Genomic DNA, 18233 nt, shown 5'->3' on the forward strand with positions numbered 1-18233 from the left:
CCCAGCTGCTCCCAGGCTCCAGAAGTGACCCGTCCTAATTCACTAAAGCACTTTGGGTTGGGGTTTTCGGGTTTTTCTTTCCTCTTTATTTTTTCTTTTTTCCCAGAGACGGTAAGAGGTGGGGAAAGATAACCACTTTCGGCTGCCACCTCGAACCGCTGGCGGGGGTGGATGAGGGGACTTCCTAGCCAACGTACCCAGGATGGCTCGAATATTCAACTCTGTGAAGCTAGCCCGTCATATTTCGAAACACCAAGAAATCCCCTTTTCTCCACCCCACCGCAGGATCAGGAACTGAAATAGCGCAGCGAGTAGCATTGCGCAGACTTAGGGAACTCAAGCTTCAGCGACAGCGCAACGCGGCGCTCCCCACCCCACCCCCTTTTTTTCTTTTCTCGCCCAGTTTATTTTACGGCTTTGGGGTTACTCATGTTTGGGTCCACATTTGCGGTTGTCCAATTGGGAGTACTTTTGTGCTTGAAGATTTTTTTTTCGTCCTTTTTTATCCCACAATATGTCTAACAAATGTCACCTCTTATCACCGCCCCCGTCCCCGCTCCTGTCGGCCCCCATCTCCATGCTCCCAGGTCATGCCCCTCTCCCACCTCCTACTCGCCGCTTCTTGACTGCCTGTGTGAACATGAATAATTCCACAGCACTTCCCATCTGTTATTGCCATAGAGACAGAAGCTCAGCAAAGATAATGATGTTCTGTGCAGAGCCAGTGGGGGGAGAGCAGCATCTGCGAGTCCGGGGGAATAGACGTTCTAACCGCCAGAATATTCAGCAGCCTGGCTGGAAAGCTGAGGCGGGAGGAAAGCCAGGACAGTCCTGAGACTAAGCACCTGGTCACTTTGCACCTGGCTCTGGATATAACCAGAAGAAACAAATTTAGAAACCAAGATAACTGAGGTGTGTGTGTCTTAAGTGAGTCTGAAACTGCAATTAATGGTAAGTATTTAGTAGTCATCTTACCAGCCATAAAAGTGATTACTGGCTAGCATGGCCAAAGGCCTGAGAAACAAAATTAATTGGACAATAGTCTTCTTAGAAAAATCAAATACATTTTCCTCCTGTTCTTTTGTCCTCCAAGGAATCTGTTTTTTGAGAAAAGTGTCTTTTGTATCTGTGATTTTATGAATAACAGTTGAGACACTAGACACAGGCCATGTGGCTAGAATTAATCAAAACCAAGCTTTGGGGACGTTTTCACCATTGTTCTTCAATTACAAAATAAAACTCACGTTGCCCTTGAATTCCCTAGGTCTTAGCCTGAAGATAAAGGTTGGATACAAGTGGAACTAAGCAAAGTCGGCCTGCGTAGCTCCGCTGCAAACGAGTAGGCTTTTTCTCAAGCACACTTTTAAAGGTTTTAAGGGTCTTCAGAATTATCAATAATATGTATAATGTAAAGTTAGAGCTTCAGATGTAGCTTAGTTGGTGAAGTGCTTGCCTGGCTCACACCAAGCCTTGGGTTAAACCCTAGAACTGCATAAACAGGTAATCCTTGTGTTCAGGAAGTAGAGGCCAAATGATCAGAAGTTCAAAGTCATCCTCTTCTACATAGTAAGAGGCTAGCCTGGACTACAAGAGATTCCATCTCAAGAAAAAATAAACAAAGACACTGAAAGCAAATGACAAATGTTCCAAAAACAGATCTAAACAGACACAGAAAATATAGGCCTTAGAAAGAATTGTGGGGGTTGCAGAGACAGTTCATTTGTAAAGAAACCATCTACTATACAGGCGTGAGGTCGTCCTGCATTTAGTTTCCCCAAGACCTACATAAAACCCAGACATAGTTGTGCCTACCATAACCTCAGCCCAGAGGAGGGCCAAGAAAGGCAATCCTGGAGCTCACTGGCCATCCAGCCTAACTGGATCCATGAGCTCCAGACTCCATAGGAGATCCTGTCTCCAAAAGTAAGGGGAAGACTGAAGAGATGGCTCGTGAGAGCCATCTTGTTCTCACGAGGGACACAAGTTTAACTCCTAGCACCCACACAGTGGCTCACAGTGATCTGGACCAGTAACTCCAGGACCAGGGCATCTGACCTCCGGGATCACCTAACGTAAATGTGATACACATACATACACACAGGCAAAACTGTTCTAAAATAAAGTAAAACTAAAATAAATGGGAAATACCCAAAGAAAATGTCTTCATCACTGTTCTAGGGCAGTGAAGAGACCCCGTGACCAAGGCAACTCTCAGATCATTTCATCGGGCTGCCTTACAGTTTGAGGGGCTTAGTCCATTATTATCATGGCAGGAACATGATGGCAGGCATGGTGATGAGGAAAGAGCTGAGAGCTACACCCTGATCTGCAGGCAGAGAGAGAAGTACTGGGCTGCACATGGGCTTTGGAACATCAGAGCCCATTCCCAGTGACTTCCTTCCTCAAACAAGGCTACAACTACTCCACCAAGGCCACACACCTTCTTTGCTGCCAGCTGGAGCTGAGCAAGACCTCTGTGTGAGCATGCCAGTGTCCGAAGAATTCCAAATGGTGGAGTGGGACCGGTGTTTGGTCCTCTCCTGTTACATGGTAAGGACTGGGATTGATACCTTAAAATCCCTTCGTTAGTAGGTGTGGCTGTGTGGTAACCATAGAAACCAAGAATCTACAAATGTGAAAGCAGATTCTGTCCTGTTCCTTTCAGCAAAAACAGAGGTTAGGAAGGTTGGGAAGACTGAAGAGTAAATATGGGGCTTACAGCTAGAGAAGAGATACCCAAGTGAACAGATAAGAGGAAGGGACAGGGTTCCAAAGTGTTGTCATGCTGGCTGGCCCCCTCCACATCCAACAAGAAAAGAGGCCATCAATTGGACAAGGAGTTGAGGTGAGGGAACCCGTGAAAACTGCAGTCACATCTCGTAACTATGATAAGTGTTAACTATCCATAGACCACAGTGGGAAAAGGCCCATGATAAACGCAATCTCGTCACGAAGGAAGGAGAAAGAGGACAGTCTAATAAGCAACTAGCAGACCCCATCAAGGTTCAGCACTGGCTACGCTGCCGTGTCAGACTAGCAATTACTCAGAACTAACAACAGTTAACAAAGCAAGTTAGAGATGGGCAGAAGAGGGCTTCAAATTACTACCACGCCCTTAATTGAATGTCTAGAGTGAGGAATAGGTCATCTCCCAGGCTAGGCCAGCCTCAGCGTATGTGATGCTCAGAAGATTAGCCATTCTGAATAGGAATTTTCTTTGTCAAGTCTCTGCCACGAGTCTTAAGTTCAAAAAAAGAAGGAAAAGGCCCTTAGACAAACAACTTAACGCGTCCCCTCCGGAGCTCATCTAACTGTGTCCCCTCTGTCTTGTGTCCCCTCTGGAGCTGCTTTTGCCACCAGAGGTCTGCTTGACTTCTGACATCTTTCTTCTTCAGGCTTTTCTCTATAATAAAAAGTACTTTTTAAACTCACTCTCCTTAATCTCTGTGGATTTCATTCTTTGACTGCAGGAGATGAGAACTCTAGCCACTGAGTCGGGAAGTTTGATCTGACCCTGAGCACAGGACTCTAAGCCCTGAGTAACACACACCTGAGAGGGTCTCAGGGCAACTCAAGGACAGTCCTTCTCCCTGCTTCACCAGGACTTACTCAACACTTTGGGGCAAGTGCTTTCCTTTGTCTTCATTAACTGATCCATTATCACGTTGCTTGGCCTTTTAGCTAAGATCAAGCATACTCATCTATCATGCTATAGATGAGGCTCAGAGTCCAAAGGGGCACTCACGGAAACTTCCAGAATCTGGTGTCCAAGAATAAAAATTTGGATCAAGGACACACATGGGTATTGGTAGAAATAGTATTAAACAAGAAAAGTACTCTCCATAAAGGTGAGTAGAGAGGAAGGAAAGGTCCTCTTAGGTCATTTACATAGCACTGCCTCCTCTAGATCCCAAGGGCTCTTGAGTACCCTGAGACTTGTAACTAGAGGTCTGTGGTTTTCAGTCATCAGTCAGTCTATCATAGCTCTTGATGCCTCCCTCCGCCCCCACTGTCCCACCATTTTGCTAATGACCTAGTAATATTAGTTACCAGGAATAGGAAGATGAGAAAGGGTAGGGACAAGTGTGATATAAATAATTTTATTTTTATAATGGTGGGGGAAGAGAAGTAAATGTTCACAACAGTAAACAGTAATGAAGGTATATTTAAGAATATACCTTCTGCTCTGTTGTGGTTTGGTGTGTTGCTATGTATTGTAATGCTAAATTCTGTACCTGAAAGTCTAGGCCTACGAGTGAACTCTCGCATTTACCAACTTCTGTTGTGCAAACCTTGTTCCTTGACTGAAAGCTATTGGTTAAATAAAATTGGTTACAAGCAGTTACTGGAGGGATTAGAGGTTTTGAGTTACCTGGTTGGGGGTGGAGGAGAGAGAAGTGAGGAGAGAACAGCAGGAGAAGGGGAGATGAGGAGAGATGGACCATGAGCACTCGGCCAGGAAAAACACCTAGGATCCGGGTTACACAGCTGGAGAGATAGCCAGACCTGCAGTTAGAAGAGTAGATTAAGGGTGACACCCCCCACCCCACCCCCAGTAATCACCAAAGCCAAATAACCATAGTCTGAGTCTCATTTCTTTGAAAACTAGTCAGGGACAAGTTTACATTGGTTCTACTACAAAAGTTAGCTGTATCCTGGAATCCTCCTTCTCTTTCCTTGCTCCCAAAGGACAGCAGAATCCATTTGAAAGACTTGTTAGCAGCGGGGCATGCCTGGGAGGTCCTTCACCATGGCCTTTTCCATTTAGTTGACTTTTCCTGTAGCTTTTTGTTGACAGCTTCCTTACAGGGGGAGGGGGAGGAAGGAGAGAAGGGAGAGAGGAGGAGGGGGAAGAGGAGGATAAAAAGAAGTAAAAGAGGAGGAGGAGGAAGAGGAGGAAGAAGAGGAGGAAGAGGAGGAGGAAGAGGAGGAGGAAGAAGAGGAGGAGGAAGAGGAGGAGGAGAGGAGGAGGAAGAGGAGGAGAGGAGGAGGAAGAAGAAGAAGAGAGGAGGAGGAAGAGGAGGAGTAAGAGGAAGAGGAGCAGGAGGAGGAGAGGAGGAGGAAGAGGAGGAGGAGGAGGAGGAAGAGGAGGAGGAGGAGAGGAGGAGGAAGAGGAGGAGAGGAGGAGGAAGAAGAAGAAGAGAGGAGGAGGAAGAGGAGGAGGAAGAGGAAGAGGAGCAGGAGGAGGAGAGGAGGAGGAAGAGGAGGAGGAGGAAGAGGAGGAGGAGGAAGAGGAGGAGGAGGAGTAAGAGGAGGAGGAGGAGGAGAGGAAGAGGAGGAGGAGGAGTAAGAGGAGGAGGAAGAATAAGAGGAGGAGGAGGAGAGGAAGAGGAGGAGGAAGAGTAAGAGGAGGAGGAGAGGAGGAGGAGGAGGAGGAGAAGAAGAGGAGGAGGAGGAGGAGGAGGAGAGGAGGAGGAGGAGGTGTCCTGCTGCCCGTGCAGCCCTCCCCTTCCCATCCTTTCCTTGCCCGTATTGTCCCCCATATTCGTGCAATGCTGCAGTCCTTAGCAGCAGGAAATCCCTCCCTGCCGTCCCCGCCCAGGTTTTCTTCCCCACATGGCCTCGCCCTCCTGCCTGCCAAGTCAGTACTGGATTAACAAGCTCCTAGTTCTTACCTTCACGCCTTAAAAACAAGCAAATGATTGAAAAGTTAACCCTCTCCCCTGAGTAGTGCCACAACGGGCTTTTTATTTTTATTTTCCAGGTTTTAACTAAACCTTATAAAACTGGATTGGAAAGAGGAGAAAACAAAGAAGAAAAAGCCAAAAAGTGAAAAGTCTTACTAGATGTTACTTCCCAATTTAAAACAAAATTACTATTTTATGCATATAAGTATTTTGCCTGCATGTGTATCTGTGCACCACATGCAAGCCTGGTGCCTGGAGAAGCCAGAACAGAGTATCAGTTCTCTGGAACTGGACTTACAAATGGTTGCAAACAGCTTTGTTGGTGCTAGGAATCAAACCCCAGTCCTCTAGAAAGAGCAGCCAGTGCTCTTGACTGCTGAGCCATTTCTCCAGCCCCTAACATCTCAGTTTTTAAATTGAGAGAAAAAAAAAGTCTAAAACCAGTGTCACAGTCACATTAAACATAAATACAAGTCAATTATAGGAATTGCAAAATCGATTAAGAAACTTGGCAAGGTGTGCGTGCCTGTGTGCAGGTACATATGTGTGTGCCTGTGATATGTGTGTGCCTGTGTGAAGAAGCCTGAGGTCAGCCTCAGCTGTTCTGATCAGATGCCATTCACTTTGTTTATTGAAACAAGGTTTCTTTGTTGGCCTAGAACACACATCACTACGCCAGTGTTTTGTCATCGTCATCGTTGTCATTGTTGTCGTTGTCGTTGTTGTTAGATGGGCTCGGTAGATACATGCAGGTCTTTGTGTTTGTAAGGAAAGCACTTCACTGGCCTACACGTCTCTCCAGCCTCATAAGTCAAACATGCATCCTTGAGTTGTGTTATCTGAAAAAGAGGGAGATGATACTGGGCCCTATGCTATTCCCACATTATTACATGCCGCCTGCAGGTTGATGGCCTTCCTGGCTAATGGAGCCAGACTTAGTGAGTAGCTCAGAGTGCTCCGCACCTTCCTGTACTCCTCACACCAAGAGGAAGGTGAGGGAGATGTTAGGTCTTCTGCTGAGCCTCATCACTCATTGGTGGTAAAACAGGAGTTAAGAACCATATGCTCTCAACAAGCAACAGGACTGGTTCTGTTTCTCATCTCTGCCCTCTTGATGAGCATTCAAACAGGTGATAAGGACTGACTGGAACCAGGCAAAAAGACAAATACTGGAACTCCTGGGTCGGGCTCAGGGCTCATTGCCCTCGAGATGTACCCTTATGATGCCCAAAGCATTTCTTTGTTTGAGTTCTTTTTTGCATTTTTTTTCTGCCTGTATAGATGTTTGTCTGAAGTGCGAGGTTAATGTAGCGTGATATTTTATTCACAATTTTTTTGCAATAAAGTGATTTTCATTAAAAAATAAAAATGAAAGACAGCATCTCACTGTGGTGTCCCAGCTGGAAGGCAACTTGCTATGTAGATTAGGGTGGCCTTGTAATAATCCTCCTGTCTCTGACTCCCCAAGAACTGGAATTACAAGTGTGAGCCATTTGTAATGCTTATCTTATTAAATGCTTTGTAGTTGCTGGGTTTTTTTTTTTATTCTGCATCTTTACATTTCATTACATTACAACTTAAAGTTTAAGAAACCATACATTGAAAAAATGATAATTGTTGACATTTATATGGTGTTTACTTTTGCTAGGCTCTATCCTAAGCATGTTACATTTAGTAACAAATCTAATTGCCATGACAATCCTATGAAGTAATAGCTATTACGATCCCATTTTACAGATCAGGAAAGTGGCACAGAGTTGTACTCAAGATTGCACAGTGTGGTAAACTTCTACCCTTGAAATATAAGAAAGGTTTACCCTTGCTTTTCAAATGTGAATTATAGGCAAGACAAATTTGGTTATATTTTCAAAGATGATACAGGGCAGGCTAGATTACTCAGAGGATAAAGGCACTTACCATATATACCCATTGACCTGAGTTCAGTCCCCAGAACCCATGTAACACCATATGTTTACCCAGAATCCTTGTGGAGAAACTCTGTCTTGAAAAACAGAGGAAAAATCAAATCAAAACAAAACAAGGGGTGGGGGTAGAGAAGCCAACTCCACAAGGCTGTCCTCTTGATCTCTTCATGTGCGTGTGGTACACAAACACATACACACCATAAAGTCACACAATAATATATTATTAAAGGATGTGGAACTCTATTCTCATGGCATCACATGCTTAAAATCCCCAGAAGACATGTCAGTTTCATTGCTATATAGATTAAACTGAAATGTGCTTATTAGAAGTAAGTGTTCTTGGTAGGAACTTTTATTACTAGTCTTCAATCCCCTCATCAATAGGCCATTTCTTCCCCACTTGTTCAGTGAGGAAATAGATGCTCTGTGTTCCTCAAGTGAGTTCTTCTGTGTAGACTGTTGCCTACATCAGACTAATTAGTCACCTGGCAGCAGAGTCCTGCTATAATGGAACACAAGGTAAGGAAGCTTCCATCAGAGGAGGTTATGGAGACAGACAGTACAACCTAGAGAAGAGGGACTCAGAGAAGGACCAAGTCACCAAGGGTCAGAGTGAGAATGGTGGTTACCTTCCATGGGCTTCTCTACCCCCACCCCTTGTTTTGTTTTGATTTGATTTTTCCTTTGTTTCTCAAGACAAGAGTTTCTCTGTGTAACAGCCTTGGCTGTCCTGGAACTCACTTTGTAGGCCAGGCTGGCCTCGAACTCTCCACTTGCCTCTGCATCTCAAGGGCTGAGACTAAAGGCCTGCAATACCATTTCCAGCTCCCATTTATTAGCCTGTCCCTTTCCCACCACCCTCTTTAGCCACATAGCCATTAAAAACAAAAACAACCACAGAGCTTCATACGGCTAAAGCTAACCTTGTTCTCAGTCACAGGGACTCAGAGGAAGACTGCACACATAAGCCACCCTAGCCCAGTGGACAACTTGCCAGAAGTGTTTGGAATGAACACTGAGAAGTGCAGCCTCAGCCTGGCTGGTGTGTGGGATGGAGGAAATGAAGCCTCAAGAGCTGTGGTGGCCGTGTGTCCTGTTGTGAGGTAGAAAGTAGTCAGCTAAGTTGCCATGTGTGAGCAAATGAGGCAGATTCGGGGAGAAACAGGTAAGCTCAGTGTTCATAAAGTGTGAATATGTCCTGTATCCAGGGGCCGAGCTGCTTTCGTGCCTTTGGATGTTCCTACTACCTCAGACTGAATCCAACTGACTTTCTGCTATCGGCAGTCTGCAGAGTCCTAAGGGGCCGGGATCTGAGAAGGACCTGGGAGGCAGGGATAATGACACTGCAAAGGAATTCTGCTGTGTGCTCCTTCCCCCTGCACTTCCGATTAAATGCAGGGTCTCCAGCATGTTCAACAAGCAAGACTACCATGGTGCTACTTCCCAACAGTGCCATTTGCTTCTGGTCAGAGAAGAAACGTATTAGCATTAGCAACAAGAGAGCTGTGCTGTCTCAGTTAGGGTTTTACTGCTGTGAACAGACACCATGACCAAGGCACTGCTTATAAGGACATTTAATTGGGGCTGGCTTACAGTTCAGAGTTCAGTCCATTATCGTCAAGGCAGAAGCATGGATGGCAGCATCCAGGCAGGCATGATGCAGGAGGAGCTAAGAGTTCTACATCTTCATCTGAAGGCTGCTAATGGAAGACTGGTTTCCAGGCAGCTAGGATGAGGGTCTTAAAGCCCACACTTACAGTGACACACCTACTCCAACAAGGCCACACCTACTCTAACAGGACCACACCTTCTAACAGTGCCACTTCCTGGGCAGAGCATGTACAAAGCATCACAGCCATGATGAAGAACATCTCAACAAGATGCCCTTGACTGGAACTAAGGGCCAAAATAGATAAGTCCACCCCCCTCTGTTTCTCCTCCTTCTAGCCTAGGATTTGCCATGGGGACCAGGTTGGTCTCAAACCTGCTGCAGTACCCCTACCTTCTGCTCCAGAGGGCTGGATTTAAATGTGTACCATTATGTTCAACTGAAAACCCTTTTCTTTATGATGTATCTGGCCGGTGGTGGTGTGCTCTTCATAACAGGGAGTACGTTAAAAGAGATGGCTCTCTAAGAACTACCAGTAAAACCAGCAAAAAGGGAGAAAAAGCAGGAGAAAGAAGGGAGAGAGCCGGGCGGTGGTGGCACACGCCTTTAATCCCAGTACTTGGGAGGCAGAGGCAGGTGGAGCTCTGAGTTCGAGAGTTCGAGGCTAGCCTGGTCTACAGAGTGAGTTCCAGGACAGCCAGAGCTACACAGAGAAACCCTGTCTTGAAAAAAAAAACAAAAACAAAACAAAAAACAAACAAACAAACAAACAAAAGCAGGAAGGGAGAGGAGGAAAAGAGGAGAAGCAGGGCATGGAGTAAGGGGTAGGAAAGTCACTTTTTCATGTGTGCAAGCAGGCGTGAGATCAACCTTGGGCGTAGTTCCTCAGTCACTGAGCATCTTGGTGTTTGACGCAGGGTCACATGTGTATTTGAAACTTGCTGTGAAGGCAAGCCTACCTAGCCAGGGGCCCTAGTGATTCCTCTCTCCCTCTTGTACTGAGAGTGCAAGTGAGCACTACCACACCCATCTTTTTTATATGAGTTCTAAGGTTTGAACTCTGGTCCTCAGGCACTCTCTCCTGGACCCTGCAAAAATCACTTTAAAGAAAAAAGATGATTTTCTTCTCTGAGTGAAATTTTACTCAGTCGCTTTAACAAATTCACAAGATGAGTGATCGGCTCAGAAAGCTTAAGTCAGTCAGCAAGATTAGGAATGTTATCTCACTTTTGGAAATTTACAACCAGGCCCAATCTGCTCAGAAAGCAAGTTGTGTATTTAACTTCCCTTTTCTAACTTCTTGACCACGGTGCAGCCTTCCGATTGTAATGGGGCTTCCCAAAGCACTTGTGTGCAGGGAGATTCCTCATTAATGACATGTAGCTTCTCTAACGCTAACTGTGGCGTGAGGCTTGTGTGTTCATGGTGCTACGCATTTGGTTAATGTGAACTCGGTCACAGACCAGATCCAATCTTGTTTGTTGACAGAATCGGGTGTCAGAACCTAACAGGCAATGAGCCAGGTCCCAATTAACTCATGGAATGCTGGTTTTGTCAACTCTTGGCAGATGGCCAAATATTTCCACACCAACTCCTCGACCTGTCTCTCAGGGACATACCCTCAAATCAGTGCCTCCTAATCTGGCAGAGGGGGAAACTGGAGATTGTAGATATATTCTGGAAAATCCTAAGAGAACTTAAGAGGGAGGGGCTAGAAACAGAAAACTACTAGATCCATGGGCTAATTAAAACAGGTGGCACAGTGGACGTGCCCCGTATCCCAGCCCAGCTACTCAGAAGGCTAAGGCGGGGGGTGGGGGTGGGGAGCTGCTGAGTCTAGAAATTTGTGGCCAGCTGGGATAACATAGGTAGGAGAGGTATAAAAGAAAGAAGGATGAGGAGAAAGAAGAAAGAAAAAGGAAGAGAAGGAAAGAAGAAAGGAAGGAAGATGGAAGAAAGGAGAGGAGAGAAAGAACGAGAACCAATGTATTACAGCCAATGTTTAAATTTGTGTCTACACATGTGTGCACATGTGGGAGCTAGAGGACAACCTCAGGAGCCTCTCCAGAGCTGCAGTTTCCAGCCTAGGCCAGCACACCCTGCTCTTTTTAACCTGGAGTCTGGAGGCAGGACTCAAGTCCTTGTGCTTGCAAGGCAAGTACTTTACTGACTGAGCAAACTCTGCAGCCCCATTGTAAATATTTTGAGAGCTGGAGAGATGGCTCAGTGGTTAAGAGCACTGACTGCTCTGCCAGAGGTCCTGAGTTCAGTTCCCAGCAACCACATGGTGACTCACAACCATCTGTATGGAATCTGATGCCGTCTTCCGGTGGAACTCCCATCAGAATCTTCAGGTGCCAGAAATTCCAGATTAGAGCCTCCAGGGTCAGGATGCAGGAATCTGCACGTTCTGTTAGCTTCAGATACTTTCCTGTCCTCTAAGCTTGAGAGACTCAGCACCAAGAGAAGGAACATATAATAAGGAATATAATAAAAATATAAAATATGTAATGAGGAAAAAGCAGAGAACATTCTCCACCTGAAGTCTGATGGAGGAGGCTGTGGCACAAGACCACTCTCAGACAGGCTGCCTGGGCTGGCAGAATTCAAATACAGAGACGGACTTACCTGAGGGCAGGGGCAGTCTCTACATTGGGTCTCTGTCTGAAATTAAGTTGCCCAATAGCATCTGCTGCACTTGTTGACAGAACTGGACAGTTAAGTAGGAAGAGGCCCCGGAACAGTCATTCTCCCCTGTCCTGGAATCTTACCTTCCACAGAGCAGTCAAGCTGCCCTAACCTTTCCCTGGAATAGAAACATTCTAGAAATACAAATATTTCCTGAAATAGTATTGAACTTTTCTCCTAAACAAGTCCATAGAACAACAAAGAACAAGCCAGAGCGGTGATGCACATCTTTAATCCCAACACTCTGGAGGCTGGATTTTTGGCTTCAAAGCCAGCCTGGTCTACAGAGTGAGTTCCAGGACAGCCAAGGCTACACAGAGACACCCTGTCTCAAAATAACAAACAAACAAACAAACAACAAAACCCAACCTAGATTGTAAGGTTGAATGACTATGTATACGTATGCGAGTTGATTACCAAAGTGAAACTTTTGGGCTGTGGTGTAGTTACTGAGTATTTGCCTAGAATATGTGACACCCAGAGCTTGATTCTCAGTATAGAAAGGAGGGCATAGGGAGAGGAGGAGGAAAGAAAAGATAAAACTTCATTTTCTACATGTTTTCTTACATCGATAAAAAGGAATTATCATATTCATGGTATACTGTAAGTGGAATGTGAATAGAAAATCAAGAAATATATAGGGGCTAGACAGACAGACAGCACAGTGAGTCAGAGTGGCTTCCTACACACACCCACAGGAGCTGAATTCCGGTCCAGCACCATCTAAAATGTCAGAAGTGGCCATTTGACTCCCTGTAGAGCCAGTGCTGGGGTGTGGGTGCAGGAGGATCCATGAGGTTTGCCGGCCACCTCCAGGTTCAGTGAGAGGCCCTGTCTCAGAAGATTGGACAGTGATGAAACAGAATACCCACGTTCTCTTCTGGCTTCTATACTGGCACACACGTGTGTATACACCACACACATACACACACATACAAATTAATTAAGAAAAATATAATGATAATAATCTGACGGGGTAGGTATCACATGTTCCCATACCCCTTGTTCCGTGGTTGCTCTCTTAGAACTCATCCTAACAAAGTTAGCAGGTGAGCAGAAACACTGGTGGTGTTTCCCTGAGCACGTCACCCTCAATGCTCACAACTCCTCCTCAAGAGGAAACCAGCCTGGCCGCAGTCCCTTGCCGAGTAAAGAATGGGCATAGAAAAGCTCAGGAAAAGGGACCTGAACCCTAGCTGGCCAGCAACCAGGACTTAGTCTGACCCAGAAAGCCTGGCCAAAGGGTTCAGTCAGCCGCTAGACTAGACTTCCTCTTTATGACCTAATTACTGGAATTGATTTCTCTCTCCCTCTCCCTCTTCCCCCCTTCTTTCTCTTTCTCTCGCTCCTTTCTTTCTTTATGTGGGTGTATATTCTTTTGAGTCTGTACTCTTGTAGGTACAAGTGGGAGCATATGCACATGGAGGTCAGAGGTCAACCTTAATATGGTTCTTTCTTCAGGAGCTGTCTGTTCATCAGCTCTCTCATCAAACCCTGATTACCGGACTAGCCTGGGCTGGCTGCCCAGGGAGCCCAAAGGGACCCACCTGTCTCCAACTTTCCAGTGGTAAGATTACAAGTCCTAACATTTTTATATGGGTGCTGGGGGTTGAACTCAGTCTCGTGCTTGCTCAACAAGGACTTTACCCACTGAGCCATCTCCCTAGCATGAAGCATACCTTTTTAAATAAACAGGTTGTATGTTTATTAATGTACAAGTAAAGTAGTTACTTGTAAATATATATCTCTGGTATATGTATAAAACTGACTGAAGAAGATACTAACAGCTCTGTCAATTTGTCTGTCAGTCTTTCCATCCCTTATTAGCAATGGCGGGTGCTCAGTTTTTGGTGGACAGCATGAGGAATATGCATGGGAAATGAGGTCTTCTACCCATGAAGTTAACTGTACTGGATTTTTACCTCCACTCAGCATGGCCTTTGCAGGAAATGAATGTTGGCTCTGTACTCAAATCAGAAGCCCAATTTCTAATGAATAGGCTGCTTTACATAGGAGATATAGATTTTGAAGAAACCACATGGGCTCATTAAAACTTAACAAAACTATGAAATTAATATCCTGAAGATCCCCCAGACACTTTGTTGACTTTTAAAATAAATCAGTCTGTCAAAGCTCTGTATGATGTTTTCCTCATTTGCTTTGGCCACCCTCTCTTGGAGGGACAAGGGACAGGCATTCAGTATTCAATATTTAAACCTTTAACATGTTCCAAAATAGAATAAACACTGAGTTGCCATAATTTTAAGAATGTGGAGAACTTGCTAATAGGTGTTAACATTTACTTAGCTGTAAACAGTTGTCTGCACTGAGTAGCGCGAGCACACACACACACACACACACACACACACACACACACACACACAGCCATCCATGAAATGTACACAGCAGAGATCACACCTAGTCAAAGTAAATAGTAAAGAAGTGGTCAGTTCCCAACAGGCCTCTGTGACTTCACCAGCAATGCCACACCTTCTCAGTATCCACTGAGACCTTTTTCCTAACATAAAGTCCTTCTGCTGTCACCTCTCCAAGTTTGCCATCTTGCTTCCAGAAAATACCAGCCAGAACAACCGCTGCACTCAGTGTCCAGATACCAAGCTACCAGAAACTAGCAGCTGCCACTGATCAGCTGGGTCCATCTCTGTCCTTTCAGGATTAGTAGGTGCCCGTGTATCTTCTTCAATCACTTCTCCAAGGTTTATTTGTTTGCTTGTTTGCTTTTCAGACACAGTCTTACTACCAGAACTTGCTGGTAGAACTCTCTCTGTAGACCAGGCTAGCCTCCAAAGCATGGAGATCCTCTTGCCTCTGCCTCCTTATAGGGTAAAAGGTCCAAACCCACTTCCAGGCTCGAAAACCTACCAAAACCCACCAATCCCTAAGCCCCAATGCCCACCAATCCATGAGTACAAAAACTCACCAATCTCTGAGCCCCCAAACCCACCAGTCCCTAGATGTGGCTTGAGATCTTACCCTGGAAATCTCCACCCTAGAAAACTCCTCTCCCAAGAAACTCATTCATATATAAGCCCACCTTTGCCTCAGCTCCCAACCGGAGGCGGTCACTCTCTGTGACTTTAGAAATAAATCTCTAGTGTGAGGTTTGTTGTGCGGTGTGACCTTGTGGTATCCTTTGGCTCGACTGCCAGGAAACCTCTCCCCTCAGAGCTGTAGCGCTTCCCTTGGGGATTTCCCCTCACAGCTACAACATTCTGTGGAGGTAGGCTGTCCCTCAGAGCTGCAGTCTCTCGCCCTGCTGGGTGCTGGGGTTAGAGGTGTGTGCCACCGTTCGGACTCCACCTCACTTTTGAAGTAGAGTTGCTCACCAAACCTGGAGCTCTCTGATCAGCTTGACTGATCAGCCAGCAAGTCCAGGAATCCTTCTGTCTCTGTCTCCCTGGTATTGGGACTGCAGGCACTCACCTTGGTGCCCAGGTTTTTACGTGTGTTCTGGGGATTTGACTTTTAGGGCCTCGTACTTCTGTGGCAAAAACTTTATCCATGGAACCATGTCCCCAGCCCTTGCTTTTAAAATCTTATGACACACATTTGTGGGGAACATTATTTGATTCATCAAGAATGTCCTGAAGAAAGCCATCTGCCCCTCCAGGCATAATAGTTTCCTGGCTGGAATCTTTTCTCAGAACATCCAAGAGGTTCTTATTTAAACCAGAGAAAATTCCCTCCCTGCTAGAAGAGAATCTGAGTCTTTGTATTATCTGTCTGCTGAGGGGACTTTCTAAGGGACATCTGCCTATACCTCCACAGTTAGTCCATTTATGAGGGCTTGTGGGAATGTTTCCTTTGTTTTTTTCAGTTACTTTGTTTCTGTCCTACACCTTACTCAAAGGGTTGAGGCTAAGCATGTTTCTGCAAAGTTCTGCAGCTGTATGGTTCCCTTCCCGGGTCATCTCCCACCAACAGTTAAGTGTCCACTCTACCCAGGGAAGGTTGTATTTCTTACAAATAGAATTTCTGTTGCGCCGGGCGGTAGTGGTGCACGCCTGTAATCCCAGCACTTGGGAGGCAGAGGCAGGTGGATTTCTGAGTTCGAGGCTAGCCTGGTCTACAGAGTGAGTTCCAGGACAGCCAGGGCTATACAGAGAAACCTTGTCTCGAAAAACCAAAAAAAAAAAAAAAAAGAATTTCTGTTGCTCATTTTATCCACAAAGTAAAGAGAGAAAGGATCACAAGGGGAAGGGAGGGAGGGAGGGAGGGAGGGAAGGAAGGAGGGAGAGGAAAGTCCAAGGTAGAAGAAAGGAAGGTTGGAAATGCTAGTTAATGTATTATTTGTTGGACCCTCTCACATGTAAATGAAGGACAATGTCCACCTTGCAAATGCTAAAATGATTTTCAAGGCAGGGGTATCTCTGAAGAATGTCAAGGGAAGTCTTGTGGCATAAGGGTCTCAGAAGCAAACAAACAAAAATTGTACTACTATTTCCGCTCATGATCTCCATATAATGTAATGAGATAATCTGGTCAAAGTCACTTCAGGGCGTGGAATCATAAAGAGACTTGTAACTGGAACCAGAAAGTCTGCAGGCTCACAGTGGCCTAGTACAACCTTCTTCTCTTCATTTGTATGTGGTATCTTTGGACCTGAATTCTGTCTGTGCCCCTAAAGTTAAACTGTCAAAGAGACTCCGAGTGGATCGGAATGTAACTTGCTATGTCAGACCATTGTTATGTCAGAAACTGGTAGACTCTGGGCCACCTCTTTCCTAACCTAATGGAATAATAGGGTACAGGCAAGTTTAAAATTTTAGACTACCAACCAGGCAGTGGTGGCGCAAGCCTTTAATTCCAGCACTTGGGAGGCAGAGGCAGGTAGATTTCTGAGTTCGAGGCCAGCCTGGTCTACAGAGTGAGCTCCAGGACAGCCAGGACTACACAGAGAAACCCTGTCTCAAAAAAACAAAAACAAACAAACAAACAAAAAAACAAAACAAAAAATTCAGACTACCTTGCAAGGCTAGAGTCTGTTCTCAAGGCTAGAGTCTGTTCTCAGCCCTTCTAAGTCTCAGCCTGATGACCTTGAGTATGTCAAGACCTTCCATAAAAGGGGGGGGTCTTTTATGTAAATAATTTATTTTATGTAATTCTTCAGGCGCTATGGTATGAAAATTTGCCAGAGCAAAGACTACATCTCCTCCACAGCCATGCCCTCCATAGGCTTGGCCTGGTTCCTGTACAGGCAACTCTCAATAATGTATTTGGTTTTGATAATGCAAAATATAATGCAGTCAGTCTCTCTGCAAATCCAACACATAAATAATAACTCCTATCTGGTAAGACAGCAAAAATCCTAATTTGTTTGCAGTGGTTCCAGCCCACATTCTGCTATTTAGGATTTTTGAAAGAATCTCAGAAATGGTTTCTGGTTCTGCTTTTTCTTTTTTTAAAAAAACAAAAAAAACAGACAAAAAAACCAAAACTGATGTGTGACAAGTAGAGACAACTAGAATCAGTCCCCTCCTTGTACCTCGTAGATCTGAGAGATTCAATTTGGGTTGTCTGGCTTGACAGTGAGCACCCTTACCTGCTGAGCCATCTTGTAGGCCCAGAATCGTCTTAAATGAAACGAAAACCAACCACTCATAGGCATGAAGAAGTAAGGTTCCAGCCTCTTTCTTCTGCTTTTAGTCCTTGCCCTTCGATCCCATTCGGAAGTCAGGAAGGCCTTCTGTGACCCAGAAATCTAGATATGCTGCCCTTTGCCTGTGTCTAAGAGATGCCCTTTGGAGCCAGTCAATGTGGCCAGAGGCCGTCTGTCCTGACTGAGAAGCCCGCTCTCCACCAGGAGAAATTTCCTGTGCTGGCTGACAACCTTAGTGTACAGATTCTTATCACTAAATCAACACAGCCAGGCTCCCCATGGGACAGCTTTTTTCCTGGTAGAGCATTTCCTCCCGGCTCTTACTCTGTCACATTGATAAGTGTGCTAATTTTTTTTATGCCACCTTGACTAGGCACTGGAGCGTTCTAGTAACTGTCAAAGATGAATGCATACAACAGCTGTACTCCCAAAAAAATATGGATTTAATTCAAGTATAACTTTATGTCTAAGTAGGGATCTTAATCTGGCTAGAAGACATAGCCTGGGGCTGTGTTATCTCCAGCCTATCTGTACCTGTCTCTCTCTGTCCCTCTCTTTCCTTTTCTTCCTTTTCCTCTTTGTCTACGTTCTCTCCCCCTCTTTCTTCCATTAAACCTGAATGCTTTCACTTGGAGATTGGTCTTTGATTTGCCCTGGCCCCACCGATCCCTGTCACTGGCCCAGGCAGACATGTTCATACGCAGCAATTAGCACCAACCATGATAGCCAACCACTCTGGATCTTCAAAGCTCTGCAGGCTAAGA

Source organism: Grammomys surdaster, unplaced genomic scaffold, assembly GCF_004785775.1.
Source record: "Grammomys surdaster isolate TR1022 unplaced genomic scaffold, NIH_TR_1.0 62, whole genome shotgun sequence".
NCBI lineage: Eukaryota > Metazoa > Chordata > Mammalia > Rodentia > Muridae > Grammomys > Grammomys surdaster.